General features: G+C 41.9%; 2 long non-coding RNA genes across 2 annotated transcripts; one reads left to right on the plus strand and one right to left on the minus strand.

Moving 5' to 3' along the window:
* Window positions 1-9199: 9199 nt before the first annotated feature.
* LOC138144770 (uncharacterized) lies at window positions 9200-18061 on the minus strand. Its single transcript, XR_011164018.1, has 4 exons — window positions 17422-18061; window positions 15788-16016; window positions 14456-14927; window positions 9200-11100 (listed from the first exon to the last, which is right to left on the minus strand). It is a non-coding gene; the product is annotated as an uncharacterized lncRNA (long non-coding RNA).
* LOC138144771 (uncharacterized) lies at window positions 11252-12195 on the plus strand. Its single transcript, XR_011164019.1, has 2 exons — window positions 11252-11290; window positions 11377-12195. It is a non-coding gene; the product is annotated as an uncharacterized lncRNA (long non-coding RNA).
* Window positions 18062-18365: the final 304 nt, after the last annotated feature.

Raw genomic sequence — 18365 nt, forward strand, 5'->3', positions numbered from 1 at the left:
CAGACTTTTTTTTTCTTTTTGCCAGAACAGAGAATAATTCACCACCAATCCCTATCAGCACTAGCTCTGTTGAATTTGAAAGCTTAGGGGACTTGTTCGGGGTCTTACTGCTATTATGTGCCAGAAGAGGGGACTTGAACACAGGTCTTCCTGACTCTAAATCCCATTGTCTACTCACTCTATTATAATATTGCCTTTCATAAGGGCTGTGCCAAAGTCTTAGGGCAGGTTTAAAACTGAAGACTTATCATGTGATGATTTTCTGGGTCATGGTGACTCATGAAAAATACAGAGATACAAAACAGCCTTCTCCCCATTCTGCTTAAATTGTTGGGGAGTGCTAGGGCAATGTGGTGTGAGTAGAAAAATGAATGAATTAATTAATCATTAATTTGGCAGCCGATTCTCCTAAAGTGTGCTCTTTGTGCAAAGAAAGATTTAATACATGACTGGAGGACCTGAACATTATCTGCAGCCCTAACTAGGGCAGGGCGACTGAGGCCTTGCCTCCAGGGCACTGAAACAGAGAAGGCTAGGATAATTAGATCACTTAGAGCAGAAACTACTGAGCTTGGCACTTCCTAAGCAAGAACACTTAGATCAAGCAGGAGACTGCCAGATGGGCCTGGCTCTTCCCCTGCTACCATCCCACATCTCCTTGGCCTGGCCATTCCCAGCTCCCCCATCTTCCCCTACCCTCCCAAGCACTGGTTTTCCTTGGTCTCTATCTCCCGCCACTCAGCTGAATTTAGCTTTGAAGGCTGATTTCAGGACACAAGTCCTGATGCATGTCCCAGGAGCCAGAGCTACTCTTTGTGCCTCTGACCAGGCAACACTTGATTGGCAGTCATGCTTAAGCTACTGAATGCCCTAGGAATGAACCCGTTATATCCACCAGGATTCGTTGTCTTCCTCCTTTTCTGCCTCTTCCATGGGTTTGAATTAAGGAGATTTTTCACAGGACTCAAGGTCCCCAAACACACCCTGGTGAGGTTCCAAACACTCATTTACATTCCCTGCTTGGAACTCAAAATATGAGTTCCCATGGAAACCATTCTACATGGCACAAGCCATATCTCCTAAATTCTCAAGCATGATCGATCACCAGGGGCTTTTCATCTCACAATCTGGCAGAAATCCTGGAGTGGCACCTGGGTTATGGTCACACAGGTCACAGAACAAGACACAGCAAGTGAAATTCAATCAGGAATTTTAAAAAACTTATTTTGGATGTCAACAATTGAGGAGAAAGAGACTCCATTGAATATGGGAGGAAAAGCCTACAGGGAAGTCCCTAGGAATTTTAAATGAATCCTAGATGTTTGGGGTTTGACTGAAACTACCATGCAATCAAAACTTTGCCTCCTCTCTTTCTGGAGAACAAGTGTAGACTCTTTTACCTTCAGTAGCTAGGATCATTGGACTTAGAACTGAGAGAGATTAGAGGTAATCTCAATGGCTCCTCCCCCCCCCCCCCCCATTTTACTGGGAAGATATATAGGTTCTAAGTGCCAGAGTCAAAATTGGAATTCAGGTCCAGAGTTCTGTTGCCCAGATGCTAGGGCACCAGGAAAGGGCAGAGATAGAAAGTGGCTCTCTTGACCTCGGCCACCAGGCAATGTAACTGGAGTAAGGATAAAGGAGGGGATCTGGCAGCCTTTAGTCCATGGCTCAGCTCCTTGGAGGAAATGGGGAGAGAAGACCGAGAAGAGACACTTTGCTCCTCTTCCCACTACTTTGGGGCAGAGGAGGAAAGGAAGAAGCATTTATTAAGTGACTGCTGTGTGCCAGGCACTGTGGTAAGCACATTATAAATGTCCTCTCCCTTGATTTTCACAACAACCCTGGGAGGTAGATGTTAGGAAGAGAAAGACAGAAGGAGGTAAGGTTGGAGAAAGTAGAGAAACAATGAGGGAGGAAGGGACGTGGACGGGAAAGAGTGAATGAGAGACCGGGGCAGGCAGAGATGAGAGACAGGGGCAGGCAGAGATGAGAGACAGAGGTAAGCAGAGATGGAGGTAAGAGAGGAGATGGGGAGGGACACAGACAAAGTAAGAGCCAGAGAGAGAGAGAGAGGGAGAAGGAGAGAGCAAGGGTGAAAGTGGGAGGCAGGAAGAGCAAAAGAGGGAGAAGTCAGGAAAGAGGGAATTTGAAAGCTCTCCAGAGTAGAAACTACTTCCTTTTGCTTTTGTCTCTAGTGCCTAGCACACAATAAGTGCTTAAAGAATGCTTATTATGTGGAGAGATTTTTGCTGTCCAAAGTACAGCGCCAGAGCACTCAGGTTTTGCTGTTGACCACTAGACAAAATAAAGACGGGGATTGGGGCTAGAGGGGCAGAGAACACTGACTGACCTTGCTTCCTTATTTTAGCTTTTGTTCTGCTCAGATTAATTTGCAGTTAATGCAGAGAGGATCTTGGGAATGTGCAAGGTTTGCAGAGCCTTAAGCTAACTCTGTAACATCAGGCTTTTATTATCAAAGAGGAAAGGCCAAATCCATTTTAAGGATAATTTGCCAGGCTTTGGTTAGCTGGTTGTGATTGAGGTGATGATCAACCAATCAATCAACATTTATTAAATGCCCACTATGAGCCAGACACTGTGCTAAATGTTGGGGATGCAGAAAGAGGCAGAAGCCAGTCCCTGCTCTCAAGGAGCTCACGTTCTAATGGCAGAGTTAACATGCAAAGAAATATGGACAAACAAGCTATATACAGGATGACTAGGAAATAATTAGCAGAGAGAAGGCACTGGGATTAAGAGAGGTTGGGGAAGACTTCCTGTAGAAGAGGAGGTTTTAGTTGGGGCTTAAAGGAAGCCAGGAGGGTCATTAGTCAAGGGGGAAGAGGTAGAACAGTTCAGGCATGGGGGACAGGTAGAGAAAACGCACAAAATCAAGAGATAGAAGGTCTTCTTCAGGGGATACAAAGGTAGGAGGCCAGTGTCACTGATTTGGAGCATACAGGGTGGGGAGGAGTAAGAAGACTGGAAAAGTAGGAGGGGGTCTAAGTTATGAAGGGCATAGAATGGGAAGAGACTGTATAGCAACACAATTACAAAATGCTTTCACACAAATAAAGACAGATCTAAATATTGGGAGAATTAGTCATTGCTCATGGGTCAGTCAAGCAAAAACAATAAAAATGACAATACTACTTAAATTATTTTACTTATTTAATGCCATGCTAATAAAATTATAGAACTAGAAAAAAATCCCAACAAAATAGAATAAAATCAAAACCATCGATTTATTATAAATATATAAATAATAATAAAAAGAACAAAAGGTAAAAAATATCAAGGGAACCAGTGAAATAAAAAGTGGTAAGGAAGAAAGGAAGGAAGGAAGGAAAGGGGATGAGCAGTACCAGATCTCAAACTACACTACAGAGCTGTAATGATGGAAACAATTTGGTAATGGGTGAGAAGCAGTTGATCAGTGTAACAGATTAAATACACAATATATGGAAGCAAATCATCAGAGTCATCTATGCTTGATAAGCACAAAGATCCTAGTTGTTGGGGCATGAATTCACTATTTGTTCAAAACTGTTGGGAAAACTAGAAGGTAATCTGGCAGAAACTAAACAAAGACCAGCATACACGTGTGTGTATGTGTATGTGTATGTGTATGTGTATGTGTATATGTGTATACACAAACATTATATATGTACATGATGAGGGATAGCTCCCAATAGGTTCAGCAGGAACTCTGATCTTATCTAAGACCAGAAAATCTGCAACAGCATCTGGAAAGAATTCAAGGTCTCAGGCTTAATTGGAATGAGAATTGTAGAAGTTTATTGTTACATTTCTATAAGAAGTGGGCAAGAGTCCTTTAGGGGACCTGCAAGTGAAAGGGGTACATGTTTTTACTTTTAAAGGGTAGGGCTGCCATTGGCAGGGCTGACTGGATGGAGGGAAGGGACCTCAGTGCATAGATAAAGGTTAGAGCTGACTGAGAGGAACTTGTGACTTTAGTGCATAGATAGTTGAGATGAGATTTGGGCCAGACTGGAGGAGACAAGAAGAGATTAAGTAAGAACAAAGGAGTCACAAGGTGTTGCCTAGGCAGAGCGTGGATAGGGGGAAGGGGCAGAGTTTGAGGTTGGGAAAGGGATTTTACAGATTACAATTTTACAATACAAATTTCAGTTACAATTGTACAAACTGGTTTTACAAATTGATTTAGACCCCAGGTACCCCATCATTCCCCCCTTAAACAGATGGGGCCCAAATTCATTTGGGGCAGGGGTGACAGTGTCATCTTCTTGAACTGCTTCCAGCTGGGAAGGGATGTAGAGCTGTCCCTGCCTCTCAGGGTCCCATCATTCAAGGGGTGGGGTTGGTGGCCAATGTCCGGAATTTGGCCAATGCCAGATCCAAGGGGTGAGGGGTAGCGACTTTGGGTAATGGTTGATACCCAGCCTGTGCAATCAACTGCAAATGGAAAGCACTGAGCCTAGAAGAGACAAACTTAGCAAGGAGGTTAGGCAGACAAGGACCAAAAAGAAGTATAAGAATATGATTATGAGTGGGACCAGGAAAGGGTCCAGTATAGGGAAAAGCCAGGACCACCATGAGGAAGAGGAGGAACCTGGTACACTAAGGGCTTCATGAATTTCTTCCATCCAATTGGCTTTTTTCAGTATATTTTTGGTGTGGAGTTCTACCTGTCGAGAATTATTGATATACATGCAGCAGGAGGTGTTAAGCTAGGGCACAAACACCCCCACTACAGGCCAGCAGATAATCTAAGGCTATGATTGAAGAACCTTGTCCCCAAAACCCCATTTAACTCATTTAAAAGGAGAAGTGCTGGGCTTAGTGATGTTATAAATAGTCAGAGGGGGTGCGAGAAATCCCAGGGAGCACATACCTCGTCCCCAGGTCCCTCGTCCCTCTGACCCACCCATCCCACAAAGAAAGGAATATCCTTGGGGAGCACAAATGGGGCCCATTTGTAGTAGGCCTTGAACATGGAGGCTCCATGGGTCAGTTAGATTGCATGACAACGTTCCCGGCAGATGAGTCACCTGCCAGTGAAGGGTGCTGAGCCTAAAAGACACAAATCTAGCAAAAGACTAAACAAACAAGGGCCAAAAAGGAGTAAGAGAAAATTGACCAGAAGTGGGGTGAGTATGGGCTAGTATAACCCATTACTCAGACTATTTCACTGTCCTTTATATTTTCCCATAGACAAGATATAGTAGGCCTTTTAAAATCCCACTAGAGATTTAAAATTTCTTCTAAAAGTATTTTCCCTCCTTTTAAAACAGTTCAAGATTAAAATGATGTTAAGCAGTTTGCATAGCTTTCTGCACATGTTCTAATCCTAGATAAAAATAATATTAGATTTTCCAGGAAGCTAACACTAAAGAGCTCACGTCTTTTACTGACTCCTTGCTCTGATCATAGAGACCTGCTATAGAAGGAAAAAAACAGGGACATGTGACATTCCAAATATGACAGGATAAAACATCTTTGATTCTGTTTAAATTCAAGTTAGTTACAGATATCCAACCATGCAGTATCCATTCCACCTCAAAGCTAGACTCAGGAATAGGTGGGGAACATTCCTTTTTCAAAGGAACCCCATGGGTAAACTAAGCCAGGAGGGACCCTATCCCAGATGGAGGCTAAGATTGTCCCTCTGGCCTTTACCAAATGCAGACTTCCACCTGTCTACAGTACAGGCTCTGAGTAGCTTGTGGCATTTTCTCTCAGATACTGATTTAATGAAGATAACTATACCCAAATTCAAACTCAAAATAAATTTTAGTTATGGTCCCAAATGCCTTTTACCTTAAACAACAAGCCTCACCAATCACAGCTTAGAGTCAGTTATAATTATTTCTATTCTCTTGTGGCTGCAATAAACAATGAAGATTTATCAGGTCATTTACCATCTTTCCTTCTGAAATCTAAAAGCCAATTGATAAAAATCCTTTTTAATCCTTACAACTTTTTAGCAAGTTAGGTTCATTTAAAAACTACATGACTGAAAAAGTTCCTTTACCAATGACCTTGCTTAACAGAGATAGTTTCCAGGGTATTTGGCAGTTTTACAACATAGGACTGTTCTGAATGGGCAGAACTAGTCAGACTAAAGTTGTCACAATTTTAGGTTTTAGCATGAAAACAGTAGCCCAATAACTTAGTTAACAGTCTTACAATTTTAAACAATCTTAACTGAAACTTCCCTTTTAAACAAAGACAGACTTGTAAGCTTAAGATTTTCCCAAATTACAATACTCCAAAACTCAGAGAAACTGCTTCTCATACAGCACAGATAGTACAGCTGTTTACCTGTAACAATATAAATAAAAACAAATGAATGACCAATCCGATGACCTTAAAACTCCACATGAAGTTACACTGAACTAAAATCCTTTTTTTTGTTGCCATACAACCAATCAACTTATAATCACTGCATATTTCCAGAATAGCCAAAAAGTTAAATGAACAATCCACTATCACAGTAAATATCAGCAGTATTATTACTACTTGTTTGTATCCCAAATATAAGAGCTTTAAACCATCAGATACTGTAACATAAAAAATCCAATTCACATGAAGTAAACATTTTAACATAGGGTTAGCAGAACTAATAAAGTAACATAGTTAGTTTTACACAACTTTTTATCTATTAGTTTCAACAAAATTCAGATTGAAAATTGCTTTTTGTCACTCAATTTTTACAGTATAAGAGGATTTTACAATTTAGAGATACCATAATAAAATAATGACATCATGACATTAATTGCATTTCCAATTCATCACATACCAAAATTATTGATAGAAAATTAGGCTTACCAGGTGCAGAGGCTTTTGTCCTCTCCCCACAATTGCAGAGCTTGGTTGTGGACCCAGGGATTTGAAAGGAGAGAGGGTCATCTCCATGCCCCAGGGGCCCAGGGCTGTTGCTAATAGGGCCCTCAATATAGCTGCTATGCCTCCCCCACCAAATGTTTTTAGCTGTTATAACTTTTACTCCAATAAACTTTATGTGTTCACTCCTTAGAAACTTCTTTGAAAGTGATAGCTTTGACTTCTCTAGCAAGGGGAGGGGGAGTGGCACCTACTCCCTTATCCCAGTTCTAGAGAACCCCAAAACTTCACCTTTTGTATCAAATCTTAGAAAATATTCCAATTTGCCTAAATGCCAAATAGTAAAATGAATTCTGACTTTTCTTTAGCATCAAATTAGGAGTGACACTTTTCAAAAATGACCAGAATGCATTCAGTTGCCTTTTAGTTGCATTCTGTTACACAAAACTTTCCTCTTTTAGGTGAGGCAGGAAATAGTTAAATGTTAGTCTACTTGCCTCTTTGTTCTGAGGGAGAAGATTCCCTCCCTTTCTTATCACCTTCTCCTCACTCCACTTGGCCAGAGTGGAAAGAAGAGGAGGAGATTTTCAAACTTTTAAAGAACTTAAAACTTCTGTTCACAAACAAGACAATATTTTGCTCTCTTTCTCTCCCTCTCCAGCCTGCATTCAGCAGCAGGGGAAAGGAGGAGGAGGGAAAGAGATATCAGCATTTCAAAGGAATGTCCTGCAGTCAGGCTACAGTTTAAAAGCTTAGAGATATCAGATTACTCACACACACACTCATTCACACACACACACACACACACACACACACACACACAGAGAGAGAGAGAGAGAGAGAGAGAGAGAGAGAGAGAGAGAGAGAGAGAGAGAGAGAGAGAGAGAGAGAGAGAAGCAAGCGCACAGAGGATTTCTGGAACCCTCGGCACAAATCACATTTTCTTGGCCCTCAGATAGATGCCAATTGGAGCCAGGTAAGATTGCTTTGAGATAGCCTAGGCACAGACCCCCAAGTGTAGGGGGAAGCCGGCCTATTCTTTCTCCTTGAGGTCTTGAAGACCGAGTGTTGGTCAGATGTACAAAAGATATTCCAGAGGTGAGTCCTGCCTCTATGGCCCAGGAGCACAAGCTCAGCATGGAACACTGGCCTGTGGGGTCCGAGCACACAGAAGTGCTCTGTGGGTACTTGAGCTGGGGAAGCCCAAGGCTGAGCAGAGCCCATGGCTGTACCTGGGGTATGGAGTGAGATTAGCTTTTTGGAGGGGGGAAGGCAGGACAATTGGGACCTGCCCAGGGTCACACAGCTAGTGCACCACCTAGCTGCCAAAAGTCACTTGTAGTCGTTTGCTTTTCTGTGCCGCCCCAAGAGAAAATGTCTTGCCTAAAGAAATATATGTGTACATTTTTTTAGACCTGGAGACACTTGTCCCTGGACAGGGCATCCCCCATCCATGTGGGATGTGTCTGGGGTCTATTAAAAAATAGACCAGATTCCGGTCCCAGACTGGAATCGTCCAATCAAGCCTTCCTAGGTGCTTGAATACAGGACGAGAGGGAAGGGGCAAAGGGAGTTTACCAGAACTCCAAGAAAGCTTGAGACCACAGACTTCTCCTAGCTGGCTCACCAAAATGATGAGGGATAGCTCCCAATAGGTTCAGCAGGAACTCTGATCTTATCTAAGACCAGAAAATCTGCAATAGCATCTGGAAAGAATTCAAGGTCTCAGGATTAATTGGAATGAGAATTGTAGAAGTTTATTGTTACACTTCTATAAGAAGCAGGCAAGAATCCTTTAGGGGACCTGCAAGTGAGAGGGGTACATGCTTTTACTTTTAAAGGGTAGGGCTGCCATTGTCAGGGCTGACTGGATGGAGGGAAGGGACCTCAGATAAAGGTTAGAGCTGACTGAGAGGAACTTGTGACTTTAGTGCATAGATAGTTGAGATGATATTTGGGCCAGACTGGAGGAGACAAGAAGAGATTAAGTAAGAACAAAGGAGTCACAAGGTGTTGCCTAGGCAGAGTGTGGATAGGGGGAAGGGGCAGAGTTTGAGGCTGGGATTTTACAGATTACAATTTTACAATACATATTTCAGTTACAATTGTACAAACTGGTTTTACAAATTGGTTTTACAAATTGATTTAGACCCCAGGTACCCCATCTTACATACATATATATATATATATATATATATATATATATATATATATATATATATGATGTATACACACACAGCATATACCAAGGTAATACTATCAAATTTGGTACATGATTTGGGCATAAAGGGTGATACTATATGCAGATTATTCGAGTATGGAAGAAATTATCTGTCAGATCTCTCTCTCTCTCTCTTTATATATATATATATACACACACACACACACACACACACACATATATATGGAAAAAGTTCATGACCAGATAAAATAGGGAAATTTACAGGAAATAAAATGGATAATTTTGATTACATAAAATTTAAAAAGTTTTGCAAAACAAAACCCGTGCACTTAAAATTAGAAGAAAAACATGAACCAGGAAAATAAAATTTTTGTAGCAAGTTTTGCTAAGATGTCTTTTCTAAAATATATACAGAAGTGAATTAAATTAATAAGAATGAGTCACACCCCAGTTGAAAAATGGTTAAAGGTTTTGAAGAGGCAGTTTTCAAAGGAAGGACTCAAAACAGTCAGTAGTCATATTAAGAAATGTTCTAAATCACTGTAAACTAGTCTAACCACTTCAGAGAACAATGTTGAACTATGTTCCCAAGGAATTAATCTGTATATACCCTTTGACTGACTGATACTGCTACTATGTCTATATCCCCAAAGAGATAAAAGAAAGAGGAAAAGGAGACCTATAGGTATAAAAACATTTATAACTCTGTGGTGGCAAAAAATTGGAACCTGAGATTATGCTGGTCAATTGGGGAATGGTTAAATAAGTTATGACATATGGATGTAAGATAATACTATATAAGAAAGGATAAAAGGGAAAGACTTTCAGTGAAAACCTAGAAAGATTTATGTAAACTGATGCAAAGTGAAGTGAGCAGAACCAGAAGAATACTTTATACAGTAAAAGCAAAATTGTAAAGATGATCAACTCTGAAAGACTTAGAGGAACTCTGATCAACACAATGTCTCACCACAGTTCCAAAGGACTCATGCTAAACGTGCTATCCACTCTCAGAGAACTCTTGAATTCACAGCGCAGGCTGAAGCAGATTTTTCTCTATTTCTGCATCTGCTCTACAGTCAACCAGAGGGCCTCAGTTTTGAGATCTTAAGCCACATCAAGGAAAGGACAATGCTCGGACCCAAAGGAAAACAACCTCCCGATTCTTCTGGGTTGACAACAAGAATAAGGTTGGTTTCCTCAGTTAAAGATAATAAAGATTCATCAATGTGGTGTAGAGGTGAACAATGATATTCAGATCAAAGAAGGATAAAAGATGACTGTTTCAAACGTAGGGGAATGTGCTTGGTAAAATGCTGCCTTTTTGTAGCTCCGCATCTGCCTCAATCCTGGAATAGATTAGCTGAAGGTCTTTAGGGACAGCAGGGAGGGAAACTAGGTTCAGCAGATCATCTTGGCTGGGGTAAAACCTGAGTTCAAATTCCACCTCAGAAGTGAACTGTGTGACCTTTGGCAAGTTACATCATCTCTTTCTGTCTCACTTTCCTCATCTGTGAAATGGGGATACTTTCACTTACCTGTGAAGTAAGTACTATAAGTATTATTGTCCTTGTTTTACAGGTGAGAAAACTGAGGGCTCAGAGTGGTGAAGCCATGGAGAAATCGATTGTCTTCCTGGAAATGTACCAAAAACATAAAAGAGATCTTCCCAGCATTCATCAAGACAGATGACCCCGACTCCCTTATGGTGAGATCCATGTGATCATGAATGGTACCAAAATGGCTGAGTACAAAGTCTTGGTCAAGGAAAGGAAGAACATAGGAAGGAAGAATGAGTTTGTTTTCCTCATAATGCCCACAGAAAAGGTAATGCCCCTCTAAGGAATTCTGCAAATTGCAGGAAGAGGTTCCTAGAGGATTGCCTTCCTCTATGGAGATACATGCATAGAACTATAGCTTGCAAATCCCTATGGATGGATTTTGTCCAGTCAGGACTAAGTCAGAGGACATGGTTAGCTCAAAGAAAAAATGTTGACCTGAATAGCACAGCCAGATTTAATGTAGAAATTTTCTCTGCCCAGCCCCGACGAATTCAGAGCACATCCTCTTGCAGTCGTCTGCGCCATCTATGAAAAAAAGACCAAATACAGAAATCAGGCAAGAGGGACCCAGAAGAGGAGGACTCACATCTCTGAAGCTGTGGGGCCCCGGGGTCTTTCTGAGACATCAGCGTGGGCAGGATGTGTCAGAGGAGGCTGTCACTGCTGGACTCACTGGGTCTCGGTCTCCTCTCTGAAGGCTCCATTGATGTATTGGGTGAGTGATGGTCTCTGCAGCCTACAGATTTTGGTAGAACAGAAATCCTTGGCAGGAGCTTCATTCTTTCTTTCACTCTTTCTTAGGACAGCAAGCAGTCTTCCCAGGTCTGCTGTGCCGGAGTCTGCCATCTCATGAGCAGCAGGATGCCAGCTCCTGGTGCCAAGCTCTCTCTTCTCAACGATTTGCATTGAAAGGTTGGGGTGCAGGAAGCAATATTCCCCTATTCACCTTTCAGGTTGCATACAAATGCACTTCTCCCACAGCCATACTTTGGCACCATGCATGCTGCCACCACTGGAAGAGTCCCAAGGGCAGAGGACATTATTGAGCTCATCATCATGTTGACCATCTCAGAGAGGCACTAACTTGCCCTCTATCTAGGCCACACGAGGTGGGATTGCTCCTCTCAGCCAGTCACTCAATGTTTCCTGGGCCCCATCTCTTACTTTCATCCAATATCTAATGCCCTATTGACCAACACTTCTTCAACTTGCCCGGTGACTGAGAGTGACCAACATGCTTTGATGCTTTCTGATTGTTTAGTAAGATATTCAAGTCAGAGTTAGTGGGTTCTCTAGGAAAGCTCTCCAATTCGATCAGGAACTTTCTCTGGTCTACCTATTTTGTAAAGGGAAGGAATGAAGAAGATAAAAATGGATTTGGGAGGGGAACAATCAGCCAAGAAAGGGGTGTCAGAGAATGGAAGTTGGCCTTCCAGACCATGGCTTAAAATACAAGCCTGACCGATACTGGACCAGGGTTCAATCAAGTGCAATCAAGTTCAATCTCTCTTGGCTCTAGTGCTTTCCCTCCACCTTAATTCTTTCCTATGTATTCTGTCTAGAGCTTGTTTGGACATACTTGTTTCCTTGTTATTTCTGTCATTAGATTGTGAGCCCCTAGAGGACAGGGACTGTTTTTTGTCTCTTTTTACATCTCCAGGGTTTAGCACTGTAGTAGGCACTTTAAAAATGGTTACTGACTAATAACTAAGAAAGAATTGCAAGAATACGTCTGACAAGTCTAGCAAAAGAGCCTAAAGTTAAAAAGAAGGGGGAAGGAGGAAGTGGTCAAGGGCTATGTGCCAAGCTGGACCCCATAAGTAGCTAAAATGAGGAGGACCAGCAGGTGAGACTCTCATAACTTTACAGCAAGAGAAAAGGGAAGGAGAACTCTTTCTACAACATGCCTGTCTATCCACAGATATCATAACATGGCAAAAATAATAGAATACAGGAAGCAGTCTAACAAAACGACACAATGATCATGTCTGATGCCCTAAGTGACACTCTGACCCCAAAGTTCTTCTGCTCCCTCTGTGTCTATAGAAAGCCTGGAATTGGGATCTAGTTATCTGGGACCAAGGTTGGCTTTGGAATTCCCCTGGGTTTGGCTGCCTTGCACGACTATTGTTTATATTACTGTCTTTATTTTATGTATTGGTGACGTACTCTTGATTATTCTGTTGTGCATTTAGTTAACACAAATTTTCCCATTTTCTCCGAATTCCTCACATTTTGTATTTTCTTATTTTTTTATTATTTCTATTTTCTCCCCAGGTCCCCTGCACAGACCCACCCTCCCACAGAAACATTATTGTGGAGGCTAGATTAATTGCTAGCATTTCCATAGTGTTTTAAGATTTGCAAAGCGCGATGCAAATAAGATCTCATTTATTCTCCCAATAATCCTGAGAAGTAGGTAGTATTCTTATCCCCATTTCACAGGTGAGGAATTCAGAGAAAATGTGAAATTTGCATTAACCAAATGCAAAATGAAAAAGGAGGCAAGATTAGGTCAACAGTACACGAAATGAGGACACTAACCCAGGCTGATTCTAGTGGCTTGATCTGCTTGGTTTAGAGGACAGAACCAGAAATGGTAGAAATTACAAAGAGACAGATTTGGGCTCAATGTCAGCAGCAGCTTCCTCCAGGTTGGGGCTGCCCCAGGGCTGGGGGCTCCCCCTGATGGGAGGGCTTCAGACAGAGGTTCCATGATAAAAGCAAAGACATTCTAAGGGGATTCCTTTCATGGATTGGCTGAACTGGAGATCAGTGGGATTCTCTTCCAACTCTCACATTCAGAGATACAGGGAGATGAGCTTTTCATCATCTCATGCACACCCAGAATGCTCTCCTTCCTCCTGCCTGCCTCCTGGATTCCAGGGCTTCCTTCAAGTCCCAGCTAAAATTTTCCATTATCCCCCTTGTGTTCCTTACACATTGCTATTATACTCCAAGGTCGTGCCTCCTTCCTGCTGCTGCTGTGAGCAGTCATGGGAGAGTGGGTCCCAGCTTTAGGGCTGTATGGGGAAAAGTTCTCTCTGTGAGGCCAAGGATATACAACCCACTGGAGGCTGCTTTGGCTGGGTCTTCTCTCATAGGACACAAGACTAGAATTGGAATGAGCTTCATAGACGATCCAGTTCAAACTCTTCATCTTATTGCTGAGGAACCTTAGGGTAACCCCAGAGTGCCTTGTTTAGGGCAACACAATGGAAGAGAAGCCATCACCAAGGTCAGGTGACCCTTTCCACCATGACACACTGCTTCCTGGACTACGCCAAATCCCTTTTCCCTTCTCCCCAAAGGGTTACTAGGCCCTAGGGAATGCTTTTGTCCTCTCTCCAGTGTTCAGGAGATTCTAAACTGAGATTCTGGGTTCTGGAGAGTGGCTTTTGGGGTACCCCAAATACCTCATTCCAATTTGAGATGAGGGATGTGAGAACAGAAAACACAAAAGAGGCCTTTGAAACATAGCCACAGATGGCACTGCCCAGGAGAATTACCACCAGATAAATGATATGAGAAATCTGCTTTAAATGACTGGGAGTCACATATCAGGTTCTACTGGAAGAGAAGGAAAGAAATACAATAGAGTATGATGTTGAGAGATGGGAATGGCTATGGGAAAGTCTATGGGTGTGGCCCTAACTGAGAGAGGCCAGGAACAATCCTAACTCAATGTCCTGACCATCCCTTCTCCTTTTCAAAGACCTGGGGCCGATTCTGGAAACTCCTACCTCAGTGACAATAATGGAGGCAGAGACATTTAAGTTATAGGTTAATTGTCAATATAGTTGTGAAGGTCTCAATTGATATTCAGCACTGAGACATTTGACTCTAAGGGCTGCCACTGTGGGTAGGGGAACCCACTTACTTTTTCAGTCCAATGGGACAGAGGTGCTCAGGAGCATTCCAGACTGAGGTTTCCAGGGCCCTAAGAGAAGATGGGGTCATTGTCGAGAATTTCCACCCCACGGCCAGGCAGCAGTGAAGTTTTCCAAGAAATTGTTGCTAATGATCAACAGGGAGAGCAGGTGGCATCTCCTCAGGCCACCAGCAAGACTAAAACTTCCAGCAAAGGTCACAAGGTCAGGTGGACAGAAATAGAGACTCGGCAAAAGCCATGGCTAAGATGAGCTCTGCTTGAAACCACACAAGATCCTGTTTGAAGGGGAGAGCTCACTTTGGTTGTCTGAAGGCCTGCTCAGTGAGTTGATCTGAGCCAGAGGCTTCCTTCCACCTGCACCTGTTCTCCAGTTAACCAGAGGGCAGCATCTGTGAAATCTTGAGCCACATCAAAGCAAGGAAAGCGCTTGGACTTACAGGGAAACACTCGACTGATTCTTCTGGAATGACAACAAGAACATGCTGTTTCCTTAGTTACGTATAATAAGTTACATATAATAAAGATTAATCAATATGGTGGAGAGGTTAACACTGAATTTCAGGTTAAAGAGGTTTGAAAATGACTATTTCATACTTAAGGGAATGTGCTTGGTCAACTATTGACTTTTTGTAACTCTGCACCTGCTGAAATACTGGTATAGATTAGCTGAAGGTCTTTAGGGACAAGAGGGAGGGAAACCAAGACTTAGCAGATACTCTAGAGCTGAGCTAAGACCTGAGTTCAAATCTAACACTGTGCGACTCTGCAAGTCACTTCTCCACTGACTGCCTGAAATGGCAGTAATTTGACTTATCTGGGAAGTAAGTACTACAGATGTTATTGTTTTTTTTTTTAACAAATGAGAAAACTGAGGCTTAGAGTGAGGAATCCAAGTGATCATGAATGGTGCCAAAATAGGTGCCAAATGTCCAAAGTCTTGGACAAGGAAAGGAAGAAGATCAGCACACAGGTTAATTTTTCTCCTGAGTGTCTGCTGGTATTGACCCGGGCGGAGATTCTGCAAGCCCCAGGGAGAGATCTCCAGAGCATTGCCAAACCCAGGACTCAAGGTCCTCCGTGGGCACACAGGCATAAATCTCACATGGATTTTTCCTATTAGCTCTTAGCTAGAGAACTCAGTTAGCTCAAAGTAAAAATACTGACTTGAATAGCATAGCAAGATTTACTGTAGAAAATTTTCTCCCTCCTACTCCCAATGAACTCAGAGCACATCCTCTTGTAGCTGAATGCATCATCCATGAACAAAAGAGCAAATACAGAGATCAGGAAAGAGAGACCCACAAGATGAGACACACTTGCCTGGCAACTCACATCACAGAAGCCTTGGGGCCCCTGGGGCCTTTCTGAGACATCTGCATGTGGTTCCCTCTGGGTAGGATGGGTCAAGGAGGTCTGTCACTCTGCTGGGCTCACTGGGACTCCTCTCTGAAGACTCCATTGCTGTGCTTGGTGGGTGATGGTCTTTGCAGCCTCTAGCTTCTTGTGGAACAGAAATCCTTGGCCAGAGCTTCACTAGAGACCAATTTCCCTAATGAATATCAATGCCAAAATCTTAAAATAAAATACTAGCAAGGAGAGCCCAGCAATATATCACAAAGTTCATACTCTATGACCAAGTGGGAGCTATGCCAGGAATGCAGGACTGGTTCAATCTTAAGAAAAATATCAGCGTAACTGACCACATCCATACCAAAACCAATAGAAATCATAATTATCTCAATAGGTGCAGTAAATTTTTTTGATGAAATGCAACATCTATTCCTATTTTTTTTAAATCACAAGAAACATAGGCATAAATGGAGCTTTCCTTCAAATGATTTGTAGCATCTATCTAAAACCATCAGCAAAAATTATCTGTGATGGGGATAAGGTTAAAGCTTTACCAATAAGATCCCAAGCAAGGATGGACACTATCACCACTCTTATTCAATATTATAATACAAATAAGAGAAGAAAAAGAAATTGAATGATTTAGAAGAGGCAATGAGGAAACAAAACAATCATTCTTTGCAGATGATATGATGGTATTCTTAAAGAATGCTAGAGAATAAACTAAAAATCCAGTTGAAATAATTAACAATTTGGGCAAAGTGGCAAAATATAAAATAAACCCACATGAATCATCAGCATTCCTATATGTCACTAACAGACTTCAGCAGCAAGAAATAAAAAGAGAAATTTCATTAAAAATGATGGTAGACAATATAAAATATTTAGGAGACTGCCTACCAAAACAAATGCAGAACTATATGAATACTATTATAAAACACTTTTCATACAAATAAAGTCACATCTGAACAATTGGAAAAATACTAATTACTCATGGTCAGGCTGAGCCAATAAAATAAAATTATAATTCTACCTAAAATTAATTTAATTATTCAGCATCATTACAATCAAAATACCAAAAACTTATTTTATAGAGCTAGAAAAAAATGATAACAAAAGTCACCTGGAAGAACAGAAGGTCAAGAACATCAAGAGAATTGGTGGAAAACAAAATGTAATACAAGGTGTCCAATCTCTATTTTAAGGTGGTGATCATCAAAACAATCTGATAGTGGCTAAGAAATAGAGAAGTGATCATGAGGATAGATTAGGTTCACAGGACACGGTAATAAATGACCATAGTAACCAATTATAAAAATTATATTAAATTTAAAAGATTTTGCAAAAACAAAACCAATGTAGTCAAGATTAAAAGGAAAGCACAAAGTCCAGGGGAAACGTTTTACAGTAAGTTTCCTTGATAAAGCCTCTCCTTTCTCAAATATATAGAGAACTGAGAAAAAATTTTTAAGAATAAAAGTTATTCCCCAAATGATAAATGGTATCATTATAGGAACAGGCAGTTTTCAGAAGAAATAAGCAAGGCTACCTGTACTCATCTAAATCAGAATGATTAGCGAAAAGGAGGGTGGGGGTATACACACCAGAGGAAGAAAGACAAGGTTCTCTGCATCAGAAAGTTCAGAGTCAAAATGAATTTGAAATTATTGTCCTGAGCTTGATTGTACAATATAGGATTGTTAAAGGGAGGCAGTGTCCTCTTCTTATTGTAGTGAGCCAAGAAGTCTGAGCCAAAGTCTCTCTCCCATCATACACTTTTGCTTGTCCCATTGGCAGCAAGAGTTCTGAGCCCAAATTCTCTTGCCTCACTTTCAGATCCGATGCTCTCATCTTCTCTTTCTATGGGACCTGGTGTGGGACTCTTCAACACTGAAGTCCTTCTCTCAGTCAGTATTCCTCGACGGGATTCTCCATTTGGGGCTATCTCTCAGACAAGTCAGTTTCACATAGACACAGATGTTCCTGGAACCCAAGGAACCAAAGGGATAGAACTAAAAGTTGGAAGATGAAACTGTAGAACATTTAGTCCACCCCAGTCATCCCATGAAAGAGAAAGCCAAGGTCCAGGAAAGTACAGAGACTTGCCCAAGGTTACATACCAATAACCAAAGCAGCATTGAAAGCAAGGACTTTTATGTCCATGCTATGCCAATAGCCCACAATAATAGGGCTAGATTTGGGGCTGTGGGTGGAGGTGGGTCTAAGACTGGAAAGGACCCAATGAGAAGGGCAGGTTGGTGATAAGCTGAACATGGGACACAGGTCAGACAGTCCACAGTCAGTCCACAAGGATTTCTCAAACACTTAGCATGTGCCAGGAACTGGGCTCAGAGCTGGGGACAGGAAACAAAACAAAGAGACCCTGGCCTCAAGGAGCTCACATTCAGTGGGGGAGACAACATGCAAATAACTCTGCACATTCAAGAACCATACACAATGAACTGGGGGCAGTCTCTGGAGGAAGGTGCTGTCCTGGCATTAAAGATCGTGGAAGGCTTCTCCCTAAAGGTGGGACTTTAGCTGAGAT

Source organism: Petaurus breviceps, unplaced genomic scaffold (assembly GCF_028583685.1).
Source record: "Petaurus breviceps papuanus isolate PSGF00001 unplaced genomic scaffold, PetGlider_PUasm1.0 90721, whole genome shotgun sequence".
In the NCBI taxonomy this organism is placed as follows: Eukaryota; Metazoa; Chordata; class Mammalia; order Diprotodontia; family Petauridae; genus Petaurus; species Petaurus breviceps.